This window comes from Natator depressus, chromosome 3, assembly GCF_965152275.1.
Source record: "Natator depressus isolate rNatDep1 chromosome 3, rNatDep2.hap1, whole genome shotgun sequence".
In the NCBI taxonomy this organism is placed as follows: domain Eukaryota; kingdom Metazoa; phylum Chordata; order Testudines; family Cheloniidae; genus Natator; species Natator depressus.
In genome coordinates, this window is record NC_134236.1 from 94,781,901 (window position 1) to 94,794,417 (window position 12,517).

Here is a 12,517-nt window from a genome sequence, read left to right on the forward strand (position 1 = left end):
TGGACTTAAGGACTGCCTGGGACCGTGTGGAAGACTTAGGCCATGTCTACATTACCACTTATGTTGGCAAAACTTGTGTCACGGGTGTGAAAAAACACACCCTGGAGTGTAATAAGTTTCACCAGCATAAGTGGCAGTGTGCACAGTGCTATGCTGGCAGGAGAGCTTCTCCCACTGACATAGTTACCATTGGTCCTTGAAGGTGGTTTAATTAGGTCAAAGGGAGAGCTCTTTCCCATTGGCATAGAGCGACTACACAAGTGATCTTACAGCGGCCCAGCTGCATCGGTATAGCTGTGCCACTGTCAGGTCTCTAGTGTAGACATAGCCTTCAATAGTACCCCAGAAGTGGAAGACTATTGTGACTTGGTTGGATGGATAAGCCATGAAGATGAGGTATGGCAGCTCCTGAGGAGCAAGAGAGGAGCTGCAGAGTGAGCGAGAGAGAGAGACGATGAGCCAAAGAACTGTGAGAAGAGGGTATCAGGTTGGCAGAGCTAATCCCCAGCTATAGCCAGAAGGAGGCACCACCAGCAGAAAGTAAAGGTCCCCATGACAGTCTTGTTGCAGGTTTTGGGATAGAGATACTAAAGCAGGGGTTCTCAAACTTCATTGCACCATGACCCCCTTCTGACAACAAAAATTACTAATCAACCCCAGGACAGGGGACTGAAGCCCACCTAAGCCCCGCTGCCTTGAGTGGGGAGGTCAAAGCCCAGTCTGCACTACCCCAGGCCAGGAGGCCAAAGCCAAATGCCAAGGTCTTTACCTCCAGGCAGGGGGCCTGTAACCTGAACCCTACTGCCCAGGGCTGAAGACCTCAGGCTTTGGCTTTGGTTCCAGGTGGTGGGGCTCGGGCTTCAGCAAGTCTAAGACAGTCCTGGCTACCCCATTAAAATGGGGTCATGACCCACTTTGGGGTCCTAACCCACAGTTTGAGAACCACTGTACTAAAGCAATGACATTTGATTAACTTCCTTCTGAAAGATCCAGGGGTAAAACTGTCATTGAATGATCACAATAAAGTTTATGTCAAGAAGAAATAACCTTTGACAGTAACTGTGTTACTGTGGAAAAGGCAACTAAATATAGATACAAAGATGTGTGTTTTAATAGCTTTCCAAGTTCATAGGAAAGAGATCATAATTACAAATCAAAACTATATTACAAAACTATTATAGTAATCAGAAAATGTGTTATGGCAAAAAGGACACTAAGTTACTGGAAAAGTTGAATGTACTAAAATTAGAGCCGCTCCTCCTTGATCGTCACGTGGATAGCTCAAGTGAGCATAGTATTTTCCCAGCAATTTTCTTTTATAAGCTGGACAAATTCCTGAAAAGGCTGAACAAGAGGGAAGCACTTTCCACTGCCATTATTTTCATAAAGGATAAGTTAAAATTAGCTGCATTAAACCAGCTTTCAAATGGTATAGAAGAAAAATTCCAATTCTTATCAAGATGTAACTGCTTGGGTGACATGGTGACAAGATATCTAAGTTCTTAAGCATCCAAGTAGCAATGAATAATTTATAACAGACTATAGGCTTGGTGCCATGAAGCAAATTGTCCCTAAGGATGTTCCAGTGGCTGCAATATATAGCTATATAAATGCTTTTCACATAAGCTGCCACAACTCGTGTGAACCTCTTTGTGGCTGCTTGTGTCAATGAAGAGTTCTTTAAGGGGATTTTACTTCAGCTCTTCAGATACTTGATTGTTGAAACTACCTCCTGCTCATGAGAAAACCCAACTCTTCCTGGGGATCTTTTTCAGCTCATAATGATGAGCTATGCATTACCTTAGTGTCCTTGCCACTTCATTCATTCTGAATATCCAGCTATTTACCCATATCTGTCTACTTTTAAGTCCACTGACTCCTAAACTTTTCTTTTCCAGAGTTTCTTCCATCCGCTATATGGTGCGGACTTTCTACTTTATTCCCAGTGTTTGAGATTACTCATGTTCTGCAGTAAAAATGACGTAGGTTATTAGACTCAAATAACACAGTCTCTCAAAGAACAGAGGATATGCAAAATCTTTTATTGGGTGATTTTTAAGTAATACTACTCAGAAAGGAAGCTTTCCCCCAGCTACCTAATTTCTTCCTCCTATATACACTTTTGATCTCCATAATCAGTGAATACTAAGCTATTTTTTTTAAAAGGACAACAACGTCCCTTCAGGCTCTTTTAACTGAAATTGTGGGTATCCCCATTGCAAACCATCCAACCTCCAGAGCTCCTAGGACATGCTGACCACTCCATCCAGCCAAGTACAAGCCATATAGCATGATCTACACCAGTGTAAATTCAGCTCTCCTATGATTGACAACCTAGCTCCCACATGCATCTCCCATAACACATTTTTTCCCTACATTTACATGTAAAGTATTGTGTCCTTTGCTTCCATTTACAATGAAGATACAAGATGACTTGATTACACTTTCCTTGCTAACAATTCAAAGCAATTAGAAATGGGAATATTGACAAAGTCATAGTTTTCTATTTCGCTTCCAACAACTGCAAGATCAATAATTTCTCCTTTGTGTCCTTCAGCAGGGTTTCTGAGATATATCACTAGCACCAAAATTGGCATCATCGCTTTCAAGAATTCAATTCCAGACTAATTGCTACTAATGTCTCCTTTTTTTTTTTTTACAATACAATGTACCCTACATGTGTTCTTGCACAGCAGTGTATACTTACTGACACAAGGAAGAGAAGAGTAAGTGCTTAGAAAATGTGTTACATTGTTACATACAAGACAAACATGCCCTGGATTGATCAAAATGATACATCCTGTAAACCACTCACTGTGGTTTCTGAATGGAGACAACATTGATTTGGCTGGGGGTATGATGCTTAGAGAAACTATTGGAGGAGGTGGTACTGGTGTAACCACTATTCCTATTGTCCATCCATCTTCTATTAGCTACACGAGACTTTTTAGTCCCATTTTCACCATGCTTGACTCAAGTACAAGACTGAAAATCTTTCATTACAAAAAGAACAGGAGTACTTGTGGCACCTTAAAGATTAACAAATTTATTTGAGCATGAGCTTTCGTGGGCTACAGCTCACTTCATCAGATGCATAGAATGGAACATATAGTAAGAAGCTATATATACATACAGAGAACATGAAAAGGTGGAAGTTGCCACACCAACTCTAAGAGGCTAATTAATTAAGAGGAGCTATTATCAGCAGGAGAAAAAAAAAACTTTAGTGATAATCAAGATGGCCCATTTTCAGACAGTTGACAAGAAGATGTAAGGATACTTAACATGGGGAAATAGATTCAATTTGTGTAATGACCCAGCCACTCCCAGTCTCTATTCAAGCCCAAGTTAATGGTATCTAGTTTGCAAATTAATTCCAGCTCAACAGTTTCTCATTGGAGTCTGTTTTTGAAGCTTTTCTGTTGCAAAATTGACAGACCTTTAAGTCTGTTACTGAGTGACCAGAGAGGTTGAAGTGTTCTCCTACTGGTTTTTGAATGTTATGATTCCTGATGTCAGATTTGTGTCCATGGCAAACTAGATACCATGAACTTGGGCTTGAATAGAGACTGGGGGTGGCTGGGTCATTACACAAATTGAATCTATTTCCCCATGTTAAGCATCCTCACACCTTCTTGTCAACTATCTGAAATGGGCCATCTTGATTATCACTACAAAAGTTTTTTTTCTCCTGCTGATAATAGCTCATCTTAATTAATTAGCCTCTTAGAGTTGGTGTGGCAACTTCCACCTTTTCATGTTCTCTGTATGTATATATATCTTCTTACTATATGTTCCATTCTATGCATCTGATGAAGTGGGCTGTAGCCCATGAAAGCTTATGCTCAAATAAATGTGTTAGTCTCTAAGGTGCCACAAGTACTCCTGTTCTTTTTGCGGATATAGACTAACACGGCTGCTACTCTGAAACCTTTCATTACAAAGTGTGTTAACCCCCTGCCTCTCACAATGTATACTGCCTTCTGCAGTAGTGTTTGCTGAGAAAATCCCAAGAATTCTGTACAAATTGAAAACAGTATTGTTTTCAAAGTAATACATTCCTCTCTTGCTCTCTGCCAAAGCTCCAATTGTTTTAGAGCTTGCGTTAACCTACACAGTCTGCTTGGTGGAACCCGTTAACACTTGTATAACAATTATCTGCACTGAGATGCAAAGGCAAAATATGGTTAATGGGCCATGAGAGCTGCTAAGAACCAGCTAAGATCATCTGATGTATTTATGTGCTTGCAATACAAAAGTCCAGCCTGAAGACACTTTTTCTCACCTAAGAGAGATCTTTTTCCTTTTTGCTAATAGTCTAACTGGCCTCTTTCTAAGTAACTCATGAGTGGAAATCTCAGTCTGTCCCCATTTGTAACTATCACTGCTGCAAGGAAACTTACAACTAAAAGAGAAGAGAACACTATAACCAAGTCACAAATGATTGTGTTATGTGGCTGTAATGGGGTCATGCTACTCACTACTCTGCAGCTCCTCCTTGTGGGTCATCTGTGGAATTCTCACTTCTGTCTGCACCCTGTCCAGCAGTCGCTCAGCCTGTTGCCTCAGTCACTTACACTGCAGTCCCTCTCTCACTCATCAGGAACTGAAGTGTCTCTTCTTCAAGGCTTAGCTATCTGGCCAAGTCCCCTTCATCCTTCCCTTCTGGGGTATTATCAGAGTCTCCTTCCTCAAAGTCTCAGGCAGTCTCCATCTCCTCTGTGCTGACTGCACCACTTTGGATTCCAGTCCACTGACCCTCAAACCAGCAGTTTAGGTCTATCCCTCTCAGACCTTACTGCTCCTTCCCTGGATTGCTTCTTACTCTGCCTTTCTTGGGCTCCTACTTTCTCCCTCATATCAGAGAGTGTGACTGCAGGCTTCCTCACTGCAGCCACCATCTACTGCCAACTTCCTCTCTTTATAAACCCTGGCCAGCTCCTCCTGCAGCTGGATTTAGTCAGAAATTAGGCTTTAGCATTCCCTGGTTTTCCTGCAGGTGGAACCTGTAGGTTAATTGGCCTAATTTGCCCTTCAGGTCTTGTGTGGGGTGGACACCACATCACAGTCATATAAAGAGAGTACTTTGTGTATGGCTGTGGTAATAATATATCCTTTCATTCCATGTATCATAGATATCCAAGCACTACTTACTCATTGCTTTTCCACACTTGAGTTATGCAGTTATCTCTAACTCATGTATTAATAAGGCATATTCACTGCCAAAACGGTACAGTACTTTCTTGAACCAAAGAAGTCTAAAAGGAATTGGATCATATAACCTGGTGGTTCTCAAGTTATGGTCCCTGGACCGTGGGTGATTGACAGAATGCTTGTGGATGGTCTCATGTTGCTGGCTCTCCTTCTTGTTTCCAGTGTTAAGTAAATTAAAAGATTCCTAAAAGTCCATATGTTTTCCTAATATCACTTTTCCATATAACCAGTTGCTGTAGCTAGCAGGTGGACATTATGCAACTGAAAGTGGGGAGACAGTTTGCACAGGAGTTGCGGTGGTATGTGTGATCACTAAGAGGTATAGAGCAGCTTCACAATCCCATCACTATTAAAATATGGTCCAGACAACAAAATAGTTAAGAACTCCTCTTATAGCCCATTTCCTTCCAAGTGCAGCACGGTTTTCTTCACAATTTTCTAGTCCTTTGTCCAGTCTAGTTTTAAATATCCTAAGCAATGGGGGACTTCTGCCACATCCCTTGGGGAGACTATTTCATTCACTGTCAAGAAGTATTTCTTGAGTTTTCAGCCCAAATGTTCTTTGGCTTTATTAAATTCCATCAATCCTAGGGCTTGTCTTCACTACCGGGGAGATTGATGCTGCTGCAATTGATGCAGCGGGTGTTAATTTAGTGAGTCTGGTGAAGACCCATTAAATCAATGGAAGAGCGCTCTCTGGTTGACTCCGGTACTGCAGCTCCCCGAGAAGATTAAGGTAAGTCGATGGGAGAGTGTCTCCCATCAACCCAGCGCAGTGAAGACACCTAAGCTAGGTCGACTCCAGCTACGTTATTCACATAGCTGGAGTAGTGTAATTAAGGTTGGATTTACCCTGGTAGTGTAAACAAGGTCCTAGTTATAGCTCCTTGAGGCACCCTATCAAGTCCTCTTCCTCCTTGCTATTTACACCTTTAGTGCTTGTAGATGATTAGCATATCTGGACAGTGTATGCATGTCATTTGCACTTTTGAATTTTTGAGGAAAGCCTTGTGACCGGGGTCCTAGTGGGCGCCAGCTATGGTTACTCAAGTACGGTGAACTACAAAGATTGGGGCAGACAATCCCCATAAAGCTGGTGGATAGTCCAATATGCTGTTTTAAATTTACCAAGACAGCATAAAACAGCTTCTTTATTACCTTACTGGTTACTCAGAAATCCAAACAACACAGTTCCCTTAAAGTGATCCAGCCTCAGGCCACCATCCAGGTACCCACGTCAAATATGATGAAAATTTCTGTATATCTTATTTCATCATATAAAAGAAAAGGTTCTATCAGTCCCAAAGCATTGGACATATTACCTCCCAGGTTATTGAATATTCCAGATCTTACCCAAATACACACTACAGCCAATTCTCATTAACTAACTTAAACTTTATTAAAAAAGAAAAGAGAGAGAGTATGGTTAAAAGAGCAATATACATACAAACATGAGTTTAATTCATTTAGGTGCAGAGCCATAGCAGGGATGGTGAACTTTGTAGTTGCAAAGAGTTCTTTTAGAAATAGTTCATTGATTATAGTCCAATGTCCAAATATCATATTTAGGGTGTACCAGCATAATTAGGACCTCAATCTTGAGACTCAAACTTCCCCTAATGAAGCCTAAGCAGATCTGAGATAACAGAATCAGGACCCAAGAATCTTTTATCCAATTTCATGTTCTTTTCGACAAGTTGGAGTTCAAAAGGTAATTAGCATGACTTTGAAGGAGGTCCATCATTGGTACTTAGCTATAGAATTAACATAAGGTAAATTACTTGTTCCTCCACCATTCACAGATTATTTGCTATACATCTCAAAGAGAGATGAATACAGAGATATCCCATGTTTACAATTCATTTAAATGCTAGGATGTTCTTTTGATCTCTGAATTATCAGAATACACCATAGACAGGGACTGTTGATTATATTGTGGATCCTACTCAGACATATGTAAATACACAAAAATGCAAACATTATCACCCCACATGTCTTTTGAGAGTTATTTATTTTGCAGGATGTTTAACCCTTTCTAGCCATATGTCACAACCTCGTTCACCGGGGAATATGGCTCTTGTATGCATTTTCAGTGATTTTTTTAAAAAACCCACTAACCTATGATTTCAGGGGAAAGTTTCAAAGGCAAAAAGGCAGTTAGGCACCCAACTTGCTTTGAAAGTTTAATTCCAGTTCGTGCCTTTGAAAAAATCTCTTCACAAGACTTTCCCTCTCTTTTTCTGTTACCTCTGCTGTCATAACATCAAGGTGTCAGTTTGAGACTGGCAGAAAAAACAAACAAACCAAACCAATACATACAAAAAAATGCAGTTTTACAATTAAACTTGAGACATTTTTAGGATTGTCTCCCTTGGTTCCTTTTCTATAATTTTGTTTCTATTATTCTGACAAGGACTTCTGTAAAAAGCCCAAGCCACCAATCTGAAACTGACAGGAACAGTGGAATAAATACCCAAAGAACAAATTATTTTGACAGAACTAACAGGACTGTGTCATCTCTTGGAATCACCTTTCACTTTTCTTTGTGAATTTCTTTCTGCTGGGTCCTCTGTATACACCTCCGTGTCAGCTGAAGGTTGTCAGACATAAATTTATGAAGACAAAGAAAAGAAAAACAAGAGGACACAATTGAGGAGGTGACTGTTTTTCTGACCTAAGATTAGTTTAAAATGCAAACACAAACATTAATTTTCAATGGTGGGGAAGTGGTCTGTGGGCTCCTTGACTCCTGATTGACTTTGCTACTTCCAAAACACAAATCTGTTTCCAAGTGCTCCTTCCAGTAAGCTGAAGAAATATCTGCAGTAAGGACCTGATCCGAAACCCACTTCAGTGGACACTGTATCAGGCCCGGAGTCAGTAGAGGAGTGCTCATCCTTGCTGCTGTTATGAGTTCTGTTGAAAAGGTATATATATCAGTAGCTTTACATGTATTTGTTGGTGGTCTTGCCTCCGCCCAGGGGGCTGGACTAGATGACTAGGTCCCTTCCAGTCCTACATATCTATGGTTAATATAAAAAGCCCCATCTACTGTCATGTAAAAATCTGTAGCATTGTTCATAATGATGTAAGTTCTGAAAAGTTGTTATGGAAGCCACATGGCTTCATGAAGGCAGCTCTTTACAGGTATTGCTGCTGCCATCGCTTCTACTATTATGAAGCCAGTGCTGCTTTTGAAATAGCTCCTCGGGCAGAAGAATATGTTAGTGGTACGACTATCTCTGATAGGTCAACAGTTCACAAGAGTGGCCCAGTAAGTTTAAGTTGTAACGTCCAAGTGAAAAGGAGGTGAGTGTACAGTGAAACAAGGGATCACAACTCAGAGATGAAATCCTTAATTTTGATAACACAGGGAATGCATTACTTAGCAATCACCGGTCATTTTAATGTTTTGCCATCAGGACCGAGCCTGTAGGCCTGTCTCAAATACTCAAACCTCACCCTCAAAAAATGGAGCGTTAGCCTGCTGCTTCATTATCTTCCCTGCAGTAGTAGCCATAGCATGGATCCTCTTCTGTAGCTCTCCTTCGTCATGCATGCTTTGAAGCCCTTCCCCGAGACATATTAATGGCACTGGTCATCTCAGCCAGGTATGCGCTTTCTATTTATAAACCACCAGTTGCCAGCAGTATGTGAGAATGCACAATTTTCCGTATTCCTTACCCAAGAGGAAGTAACTGAAATAACAGTGTGGTAACTACCAATAAACACTGACTTTTTAATGGCAGCCACTGTATCAAGTTAATTGCTGCTACTCTTTGTTGTTTTCCGCTGTATCAGCGTACAGAGCTCAAGAAGGCACAGTGTGAAGTGTTGTGGATCCGTAAGTATTAGGATCGGAAAGGTCAAGGCTAACTTTCAAAATGGCTTCAAGCAGGCCCTGAAAGCTGCACCAGCAAGCAACATTTGCCTGAACAAACTGGGCAGTTGGGGTGAGATTCACAAAGGCACTGAGATACCTAAGTCCCATTTTCAGGCACCACTGCAATCCACAAGACTCCTGCCTAACAACTGCCTAACCTTGTAGGCACTAAACTTACTCAGTGCCTAAGCTTTTGCCTCTGGACCTGTGCAACACAGCCTCACTTAAGTCTCCCAGGCTTCTATCTCCTGCCTAACCACATGCAGTGCTGCCTCCCTCTAGGCATCTGGTCACCGATCTCCCACCTAAGTGCCAGAACAATTAACAACCTGGGAACAGAGGCATTTGGCCACCAAAGTCACATGTGCGGACCCAATCAGCAGGTGTGTTATCATACACACTGTAAGGAGAGTGATCACTTAAGATGAGCTACAGTGTGTATGATAACTCCCATTTTTTCATGTTCTGTGTGTATATAAATCTCCTCACTGTATTTTCCACGGAATGCATCCGATGAAGTGAGCTGTAGCTCACGAAAGCTTATGCTCAAATACATTTGTTAGTCTCTAAGGTGCCACAAGTACTCCTTTTCTTTTTGCGAATACAGACTAACACGGCTGTTACTCTGATTCCTCAGTTATAGGGCTTTCAATATCACTTTCATAACTTACGCTTCACTCCTCAATTTCTTCTGCACTGGGAAGATCGCTACTGCCTGAAGCGTGGTCTATGTTGTTCTGTTTCAGATATTATTCCCATCAAATTTGCCCCTTGCTGCAGACTAGATTGCAATTGAGCTTTTTGCTATATTGAGCTCTTGAAGTCTTCTTCGGGGGCATCTTTTATTTTCTATGGGGGAAAACAGGTGGTATTAGGGAGAGCAAAGGTCTATTTTCCCCAGTCTTAGAAAATCATCAAACATTACTTGTTAAGAATGGCAAAAGAAGTAACATTATTTCTTTTATACTATTGCATAGAAAGGGATTTGATAGATATCTCTGGCGTCTCGTTAGGTATGTCCTTTATTAGTCACTACTTTCACTCTTCAAGTCTTAATACACAAGTACACTTTCACAATTACCCAAGTTTTACAATATCGCAGCTGGGCTCTCACTTCACTTCATTTCATTCTTACATCTCACGGACTGACTGGCAACACCCTGCCCCTTATATCTGCGAGGGCATGGCTGACAATCTTCTAGGAGGTTCAAGGAAAATGTAGTTCTCAGAAAGTCTGGAAGGTTCCATGCGATTCTACAAAGGTCCAGAACATTCTAGGTGGTTAGTGAAGAATGAATCCACACGCAGAATACCTGAAACATTTTATTTCAAACATTCTATTTTCCCTTTTGTCACTAACAACTAAAACAGCAACCCAAGACTGGGGGACCCAAGCCCCCATACCCCAGGTGGTCACCTGGGTGGCCTGCCCCTAAATTTGGCCCTGATTTAAGCTTCTCTTCCAGTATTACATCAGACTGGCAGACATGCACTTTTTATATGACAGATTAATTGTTCCAACCTAGAATTCACCTCTGGAAGATTTTCTGTTTCTGTTGTGCCTGGCAGAGTGGAATATTTATTTTTACTTGTGAAGTTTGGGTCTGGTGCCACCCCTTGTATCCTCTAAGACTATGGAAATGTGTTGAGCACTTTTGAAAATCTGGCCACTTAGGGTCAATTTTTCAAAAAGCACCTGAATGACTTCAGAACCTGAGTCCTATTTTCAAAAGTGTTTTGGGCACTTCAGAGCCTAACTCTCATTGACTTTCATGAAACTTGGACTCCTAAGTTCCTAAATTGTTTTTGAAAATGGAGTTTAGATTCCAAAGTCATTTAGGCACTTTTGCAAATATTACCTTTAGTCCCTGATCAAAGCACATGGGCATGTAGTTAACTGTAAGCACATGCTCAAGTGCTTAGCTGAATAAGCATAGATTAAAGCATATGTATGAAATGGGCGATCTGAACGTGGTGAAAATTAAATACATATATATTGACAAGCTCAATAATAACAGGATGCAAGCAAACATCACAATTAACGGCCAAGCTGTAGAGCCAGTAGATGAATTTAATTATTTATCATACATATCCAACCAAGGAGGCTGGGCCAAATAAATTAGAAGACTAGGGATGTCTCGCTGAGCCATGGCCTCCCTTATGGAAGTATTGAAAAACTGTGGCATCTTTAAATCTACAAAGGTTTGACTGTCAAAAGCATAATTTTTTCCATAGCGACTTATAGATGTGAATTTTGGGAAACTAATGCTGCTGACAAGAAGAAAATAGAAGACTTTGAGATGTAGTGCTGTCGAAAACTCTTGCATATGTCTTGGATGGAAAAGAACCAAACATTAGAAATATTACTGGAGAGAAGCAAACTATGCTCTTGGAAATGAACAGGCGCAAACTTATATACTTTGGTCACATCAGATGGAAATAACTTTGAGAAAGTTATCATGGAAGGAATGGTGGTGAGTCACCATAGTAGGGAAATACCAGCAATGAGATAGATAGACAGTGTGTGGTGGATCACTAGGAGATCAGCTGCTGAGTTTGTGAAGGCGTCTGAAAATTCTGCTGTGATGTCACCAGTGTTCAGACATGAATCAATGGACTTTAGTTACTCACTTGCTAGAAATTAAGCTTAGATTTACCTGCATTGCTGAATCAGGACTTTATTGGTGCCTAACTGATAGATGAGCTCTTTTGAAAATCTGGCCTTATGTGTGTAGCTTCACTATGGTAAAACCAGGAGCAGAAATGCTGCTGCTTCTAAAACTTGAATTACTTACTTGCAGCAGTAGGAACGGCCCGAAAGCCTTGATCCCTTTCCACAGAGGGAAAAGGCATCAAGGAACCCCTGGTGTAATTACTTCCTTATAAGCCCATCCATTATTTCTTTTATCTAGTTACACATTCTTACATTCTTGTTACAGCTCCTACACTCCTCTGTATATTAATTTTGTTAAACAATTTCATTCTAAATGAGAATTAGCATCTCTGAAGACATCTTCAGTAAGAACCTCTGCTTAATTGACTATTATTTTTGTTTCAAATCTGGCAACTGATTTGTAGTACTTGTAGAACTGTTGTGATCCTAATTTTTAATTGTACGAAGTTTGGGGCTAAAGTGACTCTAAAAGTATCAAGGAAAAATAATAGTTTATAAATGCAACAGGAAATAGGCTTAGATTTACATAATGGATTTATTCACCCATACCATTTTACAGAGGGAAAAGTAGGGATGCATAATAAATAAATTACATCATGCCATCAATATGTTACATTTAACTACACTGCTGGCTCTGTTTTTCTTACTGTTTAGGTTGGGTGACATTGGAAAACACATGTTTCTTCATTACACTATTTTAAATGGGTTGGTAAATCTGCTTTCAGATGACAGTAAAATCCCTTATT